The sequence below is a fragment of the Pseudorca crassidens genome, chromosome 4, assembly GCF_039906515.1.
Source record: "Pseudorca crassidens isolate mPseCra1 chromosome 4, mPseCra1.hap1, whole genome shotgun sequence".
Taxonomy (NCBI): Eukaryota; Metazoa; Chordata; class Mammalia; order Artiodactyla; family Delphinidae; genus Pseudorca; species Pseudorca crassidens.
In genome coordinates this window covers 113,706,415-113,721,800 of record NC_090299.1, presented here as the reverse complement: position 1 = coordinate 113,721,800, position 15,386 = coordinate 113,706,415, and the positions used below count along the sequence as shown (strand labels likewise).

The 15,386-nt window shown below is 39.3% G+C and overlaps 1 protein-coding gene and 1 non-coding gene across 2 annotated transcripts in view; one reads left to right on the top strand and one right to left on the bottom strand.

Moving 5' to 3' along the window:
* The window catches only part of RASGEF1B (RasGEF domain family member 1B), a 590,808-nt gene that overhangs the window by 82,397 nt on the left and 493,025 nt on the right, over nucleotides 1-15,386 (top strand). The window lies entirely within an intron of this gene.
* Nucleotides 2,564-2,636, bottom strand: TRNAG-CCC (transfer RNA glycine (anticodon CCC)). Its single transcript has one exon. It is a non-coding gene; the product is annotated as a tRNA-Gly (tRNA).

Here is a 15,386-nt window from a genome sequence, read left to right as displayed (position 1 = left end):
CAGTCATTGAGGATCCTCCTTGTCAAGTCCCTGGTTTTTGGTTTCTCACTTAGTGCAGAACTTCGGATTCATGATATGAATATGTAATTTAAAAGAAAAAAAAGGTGGACTATCCAGTCTTTCTTTTCTGGAATAGTTTCTCTTCTGGAATATATGCATTTGTTCAGCAAAATTTTGATTTGATTGAAGTTAATATAGTTTCTACCAACCTGAAGCTTGAAATGTTTAATGCAGCTCTAATTTTATTATTTAATGATATAAATAAGATGGAGAAGGCTCTAGGCTTGACAAACTTGACATTTAAATCTAACTTTGCTGGTGCTGGGAAAACTGGACAGCTACATGTAAAAGTATGAGATTAGATCACTCCCTAACACCATACACAAAAATAACCTCAAAATGGATTAAAGACCTAAATGTAAGGCCAGAAACTATCAAACTCTTAGAGGAAAACGTAGGCAGGACACTCTATGACATAAATCACAGCAAGGTCCTTTTTGACCCACCTCCTAGAGAAATGGAAATAAAAACAAAAATAAACAAATGGGACCTAATGAAACTTCAAAGCTTTTGCATAGCAAAGGAAACCATAAACAAGACCAAAAGACAACCCTCAGAATGGGAGAAAGTATTTGCAAATGAAGCAACTGACAAAGGATTAATCTCCAAAACTTATAAGCAGCTCATGCAGCTCAATAACAAAAAAACCAACAACCCAGTTCAAAAATGGGCAGAAGACCTAAATAGACATTTCTCCAAAGAAGATATACAGACTGCCAACAAACACATGAAAGAATGCTCAACATCACTAATCATTAGAGAAATGCAAATCAAAACTACAATGAGATATCTCACACCAGTCAGAATGGCCATCATCAAAAAATCTAGAAACAATAAATGCTGGAGAGGGTGTGGAAAAAAGGGAACCCTCTTACACTGTTGGTGGGAATGTAAATTGATACAGCCACTATGGAGAACAGTATGGAGGTTCCTTAAAAAACTACAAATAGAACTACCATATGACCCAGCAATCCCACTACTGGGCATATACCCTGAGAAAACCATAATTCAAAAAGAGTCATGGGGGCTTCCCCGGTGGTGCAGTGGTTGAGAATCTGCCTGCTAATGCAGGGGACACGGGTTCGAGCCTTGGTCTGGGAAGATCCCACATGCCGCGGAGCAGCTAGGCCCGTGAGCCACAACTACTGAGCCTGCGCGTCTGGAGCCCGTGCTCGGCAACTAGAGAGGCCGCGATAGTGAGAGGCCCACGCACCGTGATGAAGAGTGGCCCCCGCTTGCCGCAACTAGACAAAGCCCTTGCACAGAAACGAAGACCCAACACAGCCAAAAATAAATAAATAAATATTAAAAAAAAAAAAAAAAAGAAAACCACTTTAAAAAAAAAAAAAAAAAAGAGTCATGTACCAAACTGTTCATTGCAGCTCTATTTACAGTAGCCTGGAGATGGAAACAGCCTAAGTGTCCATCATCGGATGAATGGATAAAGAAGATGTGGCACATATATACAATGGAATATTACTCAGCCATAAAAAGAAATGAAATTGAGCTATTTGTAATGAGGTGGATAGACCCAGAGTCTGTCATACAGAGTGAAGTAAGTCAGAAAGAGAGAGACAAATACTGTATGCTAACACATATATATGGAATTTAAAAAAAAAAATAATGTCATGAAGAACCTAGGGGTAAAACAGGAATAAAGACACACACTTACTAGAGAATGGACTTGAGGATATGGGGAGGGGGAAGGGTAAACTGTGACAAAGCGAGAGAGAGGCATGGACATATATACACTACCCAACGTAAGGTAGATAGCTAGTGGGAAGCAGCCGCATAGCACAGGGAGATCAGCTCGGTGCTTTGTGACCGCCTGGAGGGGTGGTATACGGAGGGTGGGAGGGAGGGAGACGCAAGCGGGAAGAGATATGGGAACATATGTATATATATAACTGATTCATTTTGTTGTGAAGCAGAAACTAACACACCATTGTAAAGCAATTATACTCCAATAAAGATGTTAAAAAAAAATCTAACTTTGCAAAACAACCTAGTAGGCAAGAAAAGTATTTCCTAGGCTTCCTCAGATCTGCCTGGATATGTTGTTATAATATGGTAATGAGCTTCCCTAGAAGGGACAAAATGCATGACTGAAGTTGCATTTTTATTTTGTGTTTTCTTGAAATAGATTGTCTAGATCAGAGACCTTTAAAATTATGTTTTCTCTGTGCTGGCCACACATTTAGCCATAGTTACTATTAGAATTATAATTTGGGAAATATTTATAAGGAAGTACGCTGGCACTGAATACAACAGACCCTTTTTTTTGCTATTCTGAGAGTCAGTGGTAACTCACTTTAGAGAAGTGCTGGTTTTAAGGAACTGAAATTCACGCCATTCATTCAGTTTACTGTATTTTTTATAAAATATTTATTTATTTATTTGGCTGTGCTGGGTCTTCGTTGTGGCATGCGGAATCTTCACTGCGGCATGTGGGATCTTTAGTTGCAACATGTGGGATCTTTTAGTTGCGGCGTGCGGGATCTAGTTCCCTGACCAGGGTTCGAACCTGGGCCCCCTGCATTGGGAGTGCAGAGTCTTAACCACTGGACCACCAGGGAAGTCCCAGTTTACTGCATATTAATCACTTACTTGGGAGTTTAACCTTTCCGATCATTTTCTTCATCTAAAATGACTGAGAATATTTGTGTGCTGATGCCAGAAATATTTTTCATCAGCTATCTTAATCAGCAGGTATTAAGTAAGCACAAAGCATTGACTGCACAGATTTTTTTTTTTTTTTTAATATTAGGAGATGGGTGAGGATTACAAGAGCCTCAATTTTGGCTTTACAGTCAGGTTTAGGAGACTGGTTTATCTATGTATCTAGTGCTTTCAAACAGCATTGTCCTCCTAATCATCAGTGACTAAGATATGCTGTAGAAACGGGGTCTGTTGTTTTTCTATCAGATTCCCCAGGGAGCATCTCCCACAGGCACAGACTACCATGCATCCCTGAGTGATGGAGAGCCCACCTGATCCCCATGGGAAGAATGTGGCAGAGGGGGCTAGCTGTACCCCCAAATTCATGCTTCTCTTTCTATAGTATGTAGTTGTCCCTGCTAAGTAGCTATCCAGCTGAGGTGAAATTTCCCAGCCCTTTTTTTTTTTTTAACATCTTTATTGGAGTATAATTGCTTTACAATGGTGTGTTAGTTTCCGCTTTATAACAAAGTGAATCAGTTATACATATACATATGTTCCCATATCTCCTCCCTCTTACGTCTCCCTCCCTCCCACCCTCCCTATCCCACCCCTCTAGGTGGTCACAGAGCACCAAGCTGATCTCCCTGTGCTATGTGGCTGCTTCCCACTAGCTGTCTTTTTTACGTTTGGTAGTGTATATATATCCATGCCTCTCTCTCACTTTGTCCCAGCTTACCCTTCCCCCTCCCCGTACCTCAAGTCCATTCTCTAGTAGGTCTGCGTCTTTATTCCCATCTTACCCCTAGGTTATTTATGACTATTTTTTTCTTTTTTTTTTTTAGATTCCATATATATGTGTCAGCATACGGTTTTTGTTTTTCTCTTTCTGACTTCACTCTGTATGACAGACTCTGGGTCCATCCACCTCACTACAAATAACTCAATTTCATTTCTGTTTATGTCCCAGCCCTTTTTGCACCTAAGCATGGCCATGTAGCTATTTCTCACTAATAGAATGTGAATGGGGATGATGTGTGACACTTCCTGGCCTTAACGTTTGAGAAGCAGGGATGCTTCCTCCATGTTCCTTCTTTCCTGCTCTACTGGCTGGATGCAGATGACTCCACCTGGGCACGGTGGAGCCACAGGATGGAACAATTGTGAAGAGCAGCGCCACCTGTCAGCTGGGAACATCTACCTTTTATTCTTACCTGAACAAGAAATAAATTTTTATTGTGTTTGAGATTTTGTACTTCTGTACGTCTATTTGGTATACCTACTAGCGTTACCCTATTATAGGAAATAGATTCCCTTGGGTAGACCTCCGATCTTGCTACCCTATATTTATTGAGTCTTTGAAATCCTTTGTCATTTTGAACTTACAGTGGAAAGAGAAGACTAGTCTACATCTTCTGTGCTTGTCAGATCTACAGACGTATGATTAAAAAATTGGCACTTCCCAGATTTATAAATCATCTTCCTAAATTCTCCTGAAATTTTAGCCTGTTGAGAGACAGTGTGACCTAGTGGTTAAGTGTGTAGAAGTGTGTAGGCTATGGAGCCAGCACGCCTGGGTGTAAATACTGCCTCTGTTGCTTACTATCTCTGTGAACTTGGGTAAATTGCTTAACCTTTCTGTGTCTCTGTCTCTTCATCTGCAAAGGAGGGATAACAACACTGCCTACCTCAAATGGTTGTTATGAGGATTAAATGAATTAGTATAGCTTAGTGCTTATGGTGGTTTCTGGCTTGAAGTAAGCACACAATAAATGTCATTTCTTATGATTACTGAGGGTCCTTGTTGTGGTTTAGCCTAGGATTTCTAAGGACCTTTGCCTTTATATTTGGTTATTTCACCTTAGTGTCCGGAGAATCCAGGAAGCTTATGTATGAAGCGTGATGCCATTGTTAATGGCATAGAGGCAAATCTAATATTAAATAAAATGAACTACAAACACTAGCTACTTTGTGGATTAGAAGATCTAAAAACATGATGATGACGATAGTTTATGTTTTATAGTGCATTGTAAGTGTTAGGCATTGTTTTAACTTTGCATATATTAGCTTATGTAATTATCACAGTGACCTTTTGAGTAGGTATTATCATTTTCCCTATTTTATAGATAGGGAAATTGAGGCAGCGTGAGGTTAAATTATTCATCTCAGGTCACATAACTAGTAAGTGGCAGAGTTATTGCTTCAAATCCAGGCAGTCTGACTGCAGAGGCCATGCATGGGAAACTCCTATTCACCTTTAATGCCTAGTCAAGGGGCCCCTCTTCTGTGAAGGTTTCTGTGAGGTCTTTCCTGACCTGTTCAAGAGGTTGTTCACTGCTTTCTATGGCAGTCACCACTCTATCTTGGACTGACTGGATTGCAGTTGGAGCTGTGCTGTATTGTAGTTATATGTTCATGTTTCTGTGAGATCCTTGTGCGCATAGACTAGACTAGTGCTTCTCAAACTTCAGTGTGCCTGTGAATCATCTGGGGAATCTTGTTAAAATGCAGTTTCTGATTCAGTAGGTGTGATGGTTAATTTTAGGTGTCACCTTGACTGGGTGCACAGATATATGGTCAAACACTATTTCTGGGTGTGTCTATGAGGGTGTTTTTGTATGAGATTAATATTTAAATTGGTAGACTGAGTAAAGCAGATTGCCCTCCCCAATGTGGATGGGCCTCATCCAATCCGTTGAAGCCCAGAATAGAACAAAAAGGTTGACTCTTCCCCAAGTAAGAGAGAATTCCTCCTGCCTGATTGCCTTTGAAATTGGACATTGGCATCTTCCTGCCTTTGGACTCAGATTGAAACATCAGCTCTTCCTGGGTCTCAAGCCTGCCATCCTTGGACTGGAACTACACCATTGGCTCTCCTGTGTCTCCAGCTTGCCAACTCACTCTATAGATCTTGGGACTTGTCAGCCTCCATAACTGTGTGGGCCAATTCCTTATAATAAGTCTCTTTGTGGGCATGTGTGTGTCTATATATATTTATCAATCTCCTATTAGTTCTGTTTCTCTGGAGAACTCTGACTAATACGGTGGATCTGGGTGGGGTCTGAGATTCTGCATTTCTAACAAGTTTCCAGGAGACACCGATGCTCCCAGTCAGTGGACCATATTTTGAGAAGCAAAGACAAGACTGTCTCATTCACCTTTTTACCCTTGGTCTCTCATACGGAGGGCACCTAGTGAATTTCTTTTTCTTTTCTTTTTTTTTTAATAGATGTGTATTGGAGTATAATTGCTTCACAATACCATGTTAATTTCTGTTGCACAACAAAGCGAATCAGCCATATGCATACACATGTCCCCATATCCCATCCCTCTTGAGCCTCCCTCCCACCCTCCCTATCCCACCCCTCTAGGTCATCGCAAAGCACCGAACCCATCTCCCTGTGCTATGCTTCTGCTTTCCACCAGCCAACTATTTTACATTTGGTAGTGTATATATGTGGATGCTACTCACACTTTGCCCTCCCACCCCATGTCATCAAGTCTATTCTCTATGTCTACCTCTTTATTCCTGCCCTGCAACTAGGTTCATCAGTACCATTTTTTTTTTCAGATTCCATATATATGTGTTAGCATGTGGTATTTGTTTTTCTCTTTCTGACTTACTTCACTCTGTATGACAGACTCTAGGTCCATCCACCTCACTACAAATAACTCAGTTTCGTTTCTTTTTATGGCTGAGTAATATTCCTTTGTATATATGTACCACATCTTTATCCATTCATCTGTCGATGAACATTTAGATTGGTTCCACGTCCTGGCTATTGTAAATAGTGCTGCAGTGAACATTGTGGTGCATGTCTCTTTTTGAATTATGGTTTTGTCAGGGTATATGCCCAGTAGTGGGATTGCTGGGTCATATGGTAGTTCTATTTTTAGTTTTTTAAGGCACTTCCATACTGTTTTCTGTAGTGGTTTTATCAATTTACATTCCCACCAACAGTGTAGGAGGGTTCCCTTTTCACCACAGCCTTTCTAGCTTTTACTGTTTTCTAAATTTTTTGATGATGGCCAGTCTGATCATTGTGAGGTGATACCTCATTGTAGTTTTGATTTGCATTTCTCTAATAATTAGTAATGTTGAGCATCTTTTCATGTGCTTCTTGGCCATCTGTATGTCTTCCTTGGTGAAATGTCTATTTAGGTCTTCCACCCATTTTTTAACTGGATTGTTTGTTTTTTGATATTGAGTTCCATGAGCTGTTTGTATATTTTGGAGATTAGTCCTTTGTCTGTTGTTCCATTTGCAAATATTTTCTCCCATTCTGAGGGTTGTCTTTTTATCTTGTTTATGGTTTCCTTTGTTGTGCAAAAGCTTTTAAGTTTAATTAAGTCCCATTTGTTTATTTTTGTTTTTATTTCTGTTACTCTAGGAGGTGGGTCAAAAAAGATCTTGCTGTGGGTTATGTCAAAGAGTGTTTTTCCTATGTTTTCCTCTAAAAGTTTTATAGTGTCAGGTCTTACATTTAAGTCTTTAATCCATTTGGAGTTTATTCTTGTGTATGGTGTGAGGGAGTATCCTAATTTCATCTTTTTACATGTAGCTGTCCAGTTTTCCCAGCAGCACTTATTGAAGAGACTAGACTGTATTTTCTCCATTGTATGTTCTTGCCACCTTTGTTGTAAATTAGGTGCCCATATGTGCGTGGGTTTATCTCTGGGCATTCTATCCTGTACCATTGATCTATATTTCTGTTTTTGTACCAGTACCATACTGTCTTGATTATTGTAGCTTTGTGGTATAGTTTGAAATTGTAGAGCCTGATTCCTCCAACTCCGTTTTTCTTTCTCAAGATTGCTTTAGCTATTTGGGGTCTTTTGTGTTTCCATATGAATTGTAAGATTTTTTTGTTCTAATTCTGTGAAGAATGCCATTGGTAGTTTGATAGGGATTGCACTGAATTTGTAGATTGCTTTGGGTAATATAGTCATTTTCACAATATTGATTCTTCAATCCAAGAACATGGTATATTTCTCCATCTGTTTATGTCATCTTTGATTTATTTCATCAGTGTTTTATAGTTTCCTGAGTAGAAGTCTTTCTCCTCCTTAGGCAGGTTTATTCCTAGGTATTTTATTCTTTTTTTTGCAATGGTAAATGGGAGTGTTTCCTTAATTTCTCTTTCTGATTTTTTGTAGTTGGTATATAGGAATGCCAGAGATTTCTGTGCATTAATTTTGTATCCTGCAACCTTACCAAATTCATTGATTTGTTCTAGTAGTTTTCTGGTGACATCTTTAGGATTTTCTATGTATAGTATCATGTCATAGGCAAATAGTGACAGTTTTACTTCCTCTTCTCCAATTTGTATTCCTTTTATTTCTTTTTCTTCTCTGATTGCTGTGGCTAAAACTTCCAAAATTGTGTTGAATGATAGTGGTGAGAGTGGACAACCTTGTCTTGTTCCTGATCTTAGAGGAAATGGTTTCAGTTTTTCACCATTGAGAATGATGTTCGCTGTGGGTTTGTCATATATGGCCTTTATTATGTAGAGGAAAGTTCCCTCTATGCCCACTTTCTGGACGGTTTTTATCATAAATTGGTGTTGAATTTTGTTGAAACCTTTTTCTGAATCTATTGAGATGATCGTATGGTTTTTCTCCTTCAATTTGTTAATACGGTTTATCACATTGATTGATTTGCTTATATTGAAGAATCCTTGCATTCCTGGGATAAACCCCACTTGATCATGGTGTATGATCCTTTTAATGTGCTGTTGGATTCTGTTTGCTAGTATTTTGTTCAGGATTTTTGCATCTATGTTCATCAGTGATATTGGTCTGTAATTTTCTTTTTTTTGTAGTATATTTGTCTGGTTTTGGTATCAGGGTGATGGTGGCCTCATAGAATGAGTTTGGGAATGTTCCTTCTTCTGCAATTTTTTGGAAGAGTTTGAGAAGGATGGGTGTTAGCTCTTCTCTAAATGTTTGATAGAATTCACTGTGAAGCCATCTGGTCCTGGACTTTTGTTTGTTGGAAGATTTTAATTATGGTTTCAATTTCATTACTTGTGATAGGTCTTTTATATTTTCTAATTCTTCCTGGTTCAGTCTTGGAAAATTGTACCTTTCCAAGAATTTGTCCATTTCTTTGTGGTTGTCCATTTTATTGGCATATAGTTATTTGTAGTATTTTCTTTTAATCCTTTGTATTTCTGCACTGTCAGTTGTGATTTCTCCTTTTTCATTTCTTATTTTATTGATTTGCTTCCTCTCCCTTTTTTTCTTGATGAGTCTGGTTACGGGTTTATCAATTTTGTTTATCTTCTCAAAGAACCAGCTTTTAGTTTTATTGATCTTTGCTATTGTTTTCTTTGTTTCTATTTCATTTATTTCTGCTCTGATCTTTATGATTTCTTTCCTTCTACTGACTTTGAGTTTTCTTTGGTCTTTCTCTAGTTGTTTTAATGGTAGGGTTAGATTGTTTATTTGAGATTTTTCTTGTTTCTTGAGGTGAGATTGAATTGCTATAAACTTCCCTCTTAGAACTGCTTTTGTTGCATCCCCTAGGTTTTGGGTCATTGTGTTTTCATTGTCATTTGTTTCTATGTATTTTTAAAATTTTTTCTTTGATTTCCTCAGTGATTTCTTGGTTATTTAGTAGCTCACTGTTTAGCCTCCATGCATTTGTGTTTTTTTTGTTTTTGTTTTTGTTTTTGCTGTACGCGAGCCTCTCACTGCTGTGGCCTCTCCCGTTGCGGAACACAGGCTCCGGACGTGCAGGCTCAATGGCCATAGCCCACGGGCCCAGCCGCTCCATGGCATGCGGGATCCTCCTGGACCGGGACACAAACCCGCATCCCCTGCATCAGCAGGTGGACTCTCAACCACTGCGCCACCAGGGAAGCCCGAATTTGTTTTTTTTATAGTTTTTTTCCTGTAATTGATTTCCAATCTCATGGTGTTGTGGTCAGAAAAGATACTTGATATGATTTCAATTTTCATAAATTTTCTGAGGCTTGATTGGTGACCCAAGATGTGATCTGTCTCGGAGAATGTTCCATGTGCACTTGAGAAGAAAGTGCATTCTGCCACTTTTGGGTGGAATGTTTTATAAATATCAATTATATCTATCTGGTCTATTGTGTCATTTAAAGCTTGTGTTTCCTTATTTATTTTCTGTTTGGATGATCTGTTTGGTGTAAGTGGGGTGTTGAAGTCCCCTACTATTATTGTGTTACTGTCAATTTGTCCTTTCATGGTTGTTAGCATTTGCCTTATGTATTGAGGTGCTCCTATGTTCGGTGCATAAATATTTATAATTGTTATATCTTCTTCTTGGATTCTTTTTCTTGGATCCTTTGATCATTATGTAGTGTCCCTCCTTATCTCTTGTTACAGTCTTTATTTTAAAGACTATTTTATGTGATATGAGTATTGTTACTCCAGCTTTCTTTTGATTTCCATTCGCATGGAATACCTTTTTCCATCCCTTCGCTTTCAGTCATATATATTGGTCTTGTTTTTGTATCCATTTAGCCAGTCTGTGTCTTTTGGTTGGGGCATTTAATCCATTTACATTCAAGGTTATTATCGATATGTATGTTCCTGTTACCATTTTCTTAATTGTTTTGGGTTTGTTTTTGTGGGTCTTTTTCTTCTCTTGTGTTTCCCACCTAGAGGAGTTTCTTTTACATTTGTTGTAAAGCTGGTTTGGTGGTGCTGAATTCTCTTAGCTTTTGCTTATCTGTAAAGCTTTTGACTTCTCCATTGAATCTGAATGAGATGCTTGCTGGGTAGAGTAATCTTGGTTGTAGGTTTTTGTCTTTCATCACTTTAAGTATATCCTGCCACGCCCTTCTGGCCTGCAGAGTTTCCACTGAAAAATCCACTGATAACATTATGGGGATTCATTTGTATGTTATTTTTTGTTTTTCCCTTGCTGCTTTTAATATTTTTTCTTTGAATTTAATTTTTGGTAGTTTGATTAATACGTGTCTTGGTGTGTTTTTCTTAGGGTTTATCCTGTATGGGACTCCCTGTGCTTCCTGGACTTGGGTGACTATTTCCTTTCCCATGTTAGGGAAGTTTTCCACTATAGTCTCTTCAAATATTTTCTCAGACCCTTTCTTTTTCTCTTCTTTTTCTGGGATCCCTACAATTCAAATGTTGGTGCATTTAGTGTTGTCCCAAGGGTCTCTGAGATTGTTTTCAATTCTTTTCATTCTTTTTTCTTTATTCTGCTCCTTGGCAGTTATTTCCATCATTTTGTCTTCCAGCTCACTTATTCGTTCTTCTGCCTCCATTATTCTGTTATTGATTCCTTCTAGTGTATTTTTCATTTCACTTATTGTGTTGTTCATCTCTGTTTGTTTGTTCTTTAGTTCTTCTAGACCCTTGTTAAACATTTCTTGTATTTTCTCAATCTGTGCTTCCATTCTGTTTCTGAGATTCTAGATCATCTTTACTCTCATTACTCTGAATTCTTTTTCAGGTAGATGGCTTATTTCCTCTTCATTTTTTTGGTCTTGTAGGCTTTTACCTTCATCTGTGATATAATATTTTGCTGTCTCATTTTGTTTTGTTTTGTTTTATGAGTGGGATTGTGTTCCTGTTTTACTGGTTGTTTGGCCTGAGGCTTCCAACACTGGAGTTTGTAGGCTATTGGGTAGAGGTGGGTCTTGGTGCTGAGATGAGGAACTCTGTGAGACCTCACTCAGATAAATATTCCCTGGGGTCTGAGGTTCTCTGTTAGGCTAGTGGTTGGGACCTGGAGCTCCCACTGCAGGAGCTTCTGCCCGACCCCAGGCTTGTGAGTCAACATCCCCACAAGCTGCGTGGGGTGGCAAAAAAAAAAGAACAATAAAAAAGTAAAAAATAAAATTAGACTAGGAAACTAGCAGATATGTTAGAAAGAATATAAAAATAAAAATATATATGAATCAACAACTGGAAGGTACATCAGTACCACAATAGTAAGAAAGAGGAGGAGGGAAAAAGAAAGTAAAAGAGGGGGAGGGCCTTCACTGTGGAGAGCGGGGCCTAAGCAAGGGCAAGGTTTGGGCAGTGGGTGGGGCCAACGCTCCGGACCTACAGGGCTGGAAAAGGCCCTGGGGGCTGTGGGAGATGGGGCTTAGGCACAAGGAACAGAAGGGGCCCAGGCGTGACCCCCACCCCGGTCTCAGAGGGTGGGGGACCTCACCTGGGAGCCTAGCAGGCTTCCTGGGCTCGAGTGGGTGGGGCAAACATCCTCTTCTCCTCTCCTGCTCCTCCGGTCTGGGGTCTGGGAGGGCCCCTCCCACCTGCCTCTCCTGATCTCCCTGGCCGCAGGGGCGCTGATCTTGTCTGGCCTCCACTTCTCCTCCCCGCTCAGTACCCCTGCATCCTGCCGGTTCACTCTGGGGTTCCTCCCGTCTCCTTGGGGATCAGAGTCGCTCACCAGCAGCTGGCAGGCACCTTAGTCGTGGGGAGATGCTAACTCTGTGTCTTCCCACACCGCTGTCTTGCCAGTGAATTTCTTTTGAATGTATTGGATGAAGTTTTCTTACCAGGTGAAAGATTCTGTAAATGAAAAGTCAAGGCAATAATGATAAGATGAAGTGATTTTGAAAACGATGACTTCAACTTTAATATAGGCCAAATTTGACTTAAATAAAGAGGAGAAAAGAGAAGGGAAAATCAGGAAAACAGCAGATTGTAAGGGCTAAACATCTAGGAAATGGAAAGTAAGATTAATGAGACTGATTGGAACTGACTGACTCTATCAGCATAGAGCACAGAGAAGATGAAATTAGTTTTAGCACTTGTGGTTTTAATAGCATGGATTTGAAACTATGCACTGCCTGTGTATCTTAATGTTATAGAAAATTTAGTTCCTTGCATTCATGCATTGAAAGTCATTTTAATCATTTGTAAGTATGATAATGTATCCATGAAGTTTGAGCCCGATAACCTTCAGTTAGTTTCATGGGTCATTATTTTCTGATGTGGAGATGGTGTGGCTCATTGGCCGTGTTTCCTCTTGGAACTTTGTTCCTGAAGTTTGGTTATGCTATAATCAGCTCAACAAATGCAGGGCTTAATTTCTGTATAGTAAGTGTTGACAACATGTTTCATCGTTGCCTTCACTTGTTTTCTCCTAGTAAGTAAGGTTTATTTACCAGATTTACAGACCTGTGACTCTAAGATTGAAATTTCCCCAGAAAGCACATAAGGGATAAAAGTGCTGAAACAACAACAACAAGTGAAGACAGTAGGGGTAAGACACACACACAGACATACATATACAATTTAAGATGCTTTGATTGTAAGATGTATCATTAAGGTATGTACTGCTAAAATTGAAAAAAAAATGCTGCACTATAATAATTATATTATGTTATAATAATGTCACATTATTAGATTATAAGATACATTCCAATTTCAGAGATGTCAACATGTGAAAATATGTGCATTTTAGAATTTTTGAAATACATTGTGTGTTTTCATGTACATATACATATCAGTGGATACATAAATAAATTAATATAGGTATTTATAGATACCCACTTAGATGTATAGGCAATATTAAAAGCTATATGTCTCTATATGTTGAAGACCAGACTCTGTCTAGAAGGCTACAGATACTCTATGCAGAATGTGCAGAAAAATGTGTTTCCTCTGATTCTCTAGAGCTAGAATAGGAGACCACTAGTGATATTTTTAGCTTATTTTAAATGTTGGGAATGATTAAAACAGAGTCCCACTGTAATGTTCCTAGGGCTTAAACTATTTTAGGCTTCAAAAGTAAATATTCATTTTGACCTATGAGATTGAGGATCTCTAGTTAACAAAGAAAATTATAACTCAAATAAAAGCTATTTGGTTATTCATATGAAATACATGCTCTGTGATGTCTTTATGCTATCTTGTTTTTTCCAGACATTTTAGTACAAATCTGCCACTTTGTAAAATCATATTTGATCCAAGGTGTCACTGACATTGACGCTGTTAATGAAACCAAATTGCCAAGGCTTTCACTGCCTGACCTTGGTTAAAATTGCAGGGCAGGGCTTCTCTGGTGGCGCAGTGGTTGAGAGTCCGCCTGCCGATGCAGGGGACACGGGTTCGTGCCCTGGTCTGGGAAGATCCCACATGCCGCGGAGCGGCTGGGCCCGTGAGCCATGGCCGCTGAGCCTGCGTGTCCGGAGCCTGTGCTCCGCAACGGGAGAGGCCACAACAGTTAGAGGCCCGCGTACCGCAAAAAAAAAAAAAAAAAAAAAAAATTGCAGGGCAAGTTCAGAATTGCTTCACACATACAGAGCTCCCCGAAGTTCAGTAATGATCTTTAGGGTATGTAGACTTTGTGACAAGTAGCAATGGACTTTATGTGAGAAACAATTAAAATAGCATCAATACCTACTAATATCTTGCACCAAGGGATGAGAATTGTGAAAAAGCTATGAACCCTAGGAGCATGATGGATATCATAGGCAAACCACAGTTGTCATGGAAGAGGTAATGATCATTATTTTTCACAGATAAAACTTTCACACTGCCAATAAAACCTTTCAAATGGTGGACATGTGTCCCCCAGGAAACATGTTTAGGCATTGTTAGAATCTGTTTTCTTTCTTTTCTCTCTCTAAAGTCCCTTTAAGAGATTATTTAATGTTGAGCCTTGTTTTATTTCATGTTGCTTTCTGTTGATATCTTGTATTTGAATTAAGACTAGCTTATTTACTGCTAAAGCAGGAGATAGAAGAGGAACCTTAAGGGGCTACCAAGGTAGTAAGACTATAGAGGTCAGTAACAATAAAACCTCATTTTTAAGGAGAGAAGGACCATGGGAATTTTGTAAAATATTATTATGCAAAGTAAAGGGTATTTTTGGTCTTGGAAAAAGAATCCACACTATTTGAATAACTATAGGATATGCAATGTATTTGTAATTAACAGGAATTGAGAGTTTCCTGTGAGCCAGGCACTGGCAACAGTCTTGTAAGGCAGATACTCTTACTAGACTGGTTTTACAGATGCAGACATTGAAGCACAGAAGCATTAGATAACTTACCTAAGTGTGTCAGTTAAGGTTCTGGCAAGAAACACAATCAAGTTGGGTAATTATAGGAGAGTTTAGTAAAAGGATCATTTACAAAGTATTGGCAGGGTTTAGGGAAACCAACACAAAGTTAGCAACATTGGGGGTCATTTCTGCTCCTAAGATTGAGGGGATGGGGGAAGGAACAGCTCCTGGATCCAAAGCTGTATAGAGAGGACTACCTGACAGGATCTGTGGATTTGGGGAGAGATTTTGCAGGAAGGGAGCTGGGGCAATAAATACCCAACCTTGCTCTCCTTCTGCCCTTGGATATCCTGCTGGTGCCTTCCATTGACTGAATCCCACTGGAGCCAGAGGGCAAAAGACCCTATTGATGCAGTCAGTCCCTATGGCTCAGCCTCCTGGAACACAGAGTAGGGTGGAGTGTGGTCTAATTCCAGGACCGGTGCTTTTAACCACTGCCTCGTGGCAGACGCCTTCGGTTCACCTTCAGAATGAATCTAGGATTAAAAAAATTCCATAGAAATGTCTTAGCCACCCCAAACATCATAAATTTGTTCTTTATTTTTCACTTAAAATTTTATTGAGCTTCTATTCTAGTATTACAAAGAACACTTTGTCCTTCTTTCCCTGGGTTGCATGAAGCTCAGGTTTATCTTTGGCTCTCAAT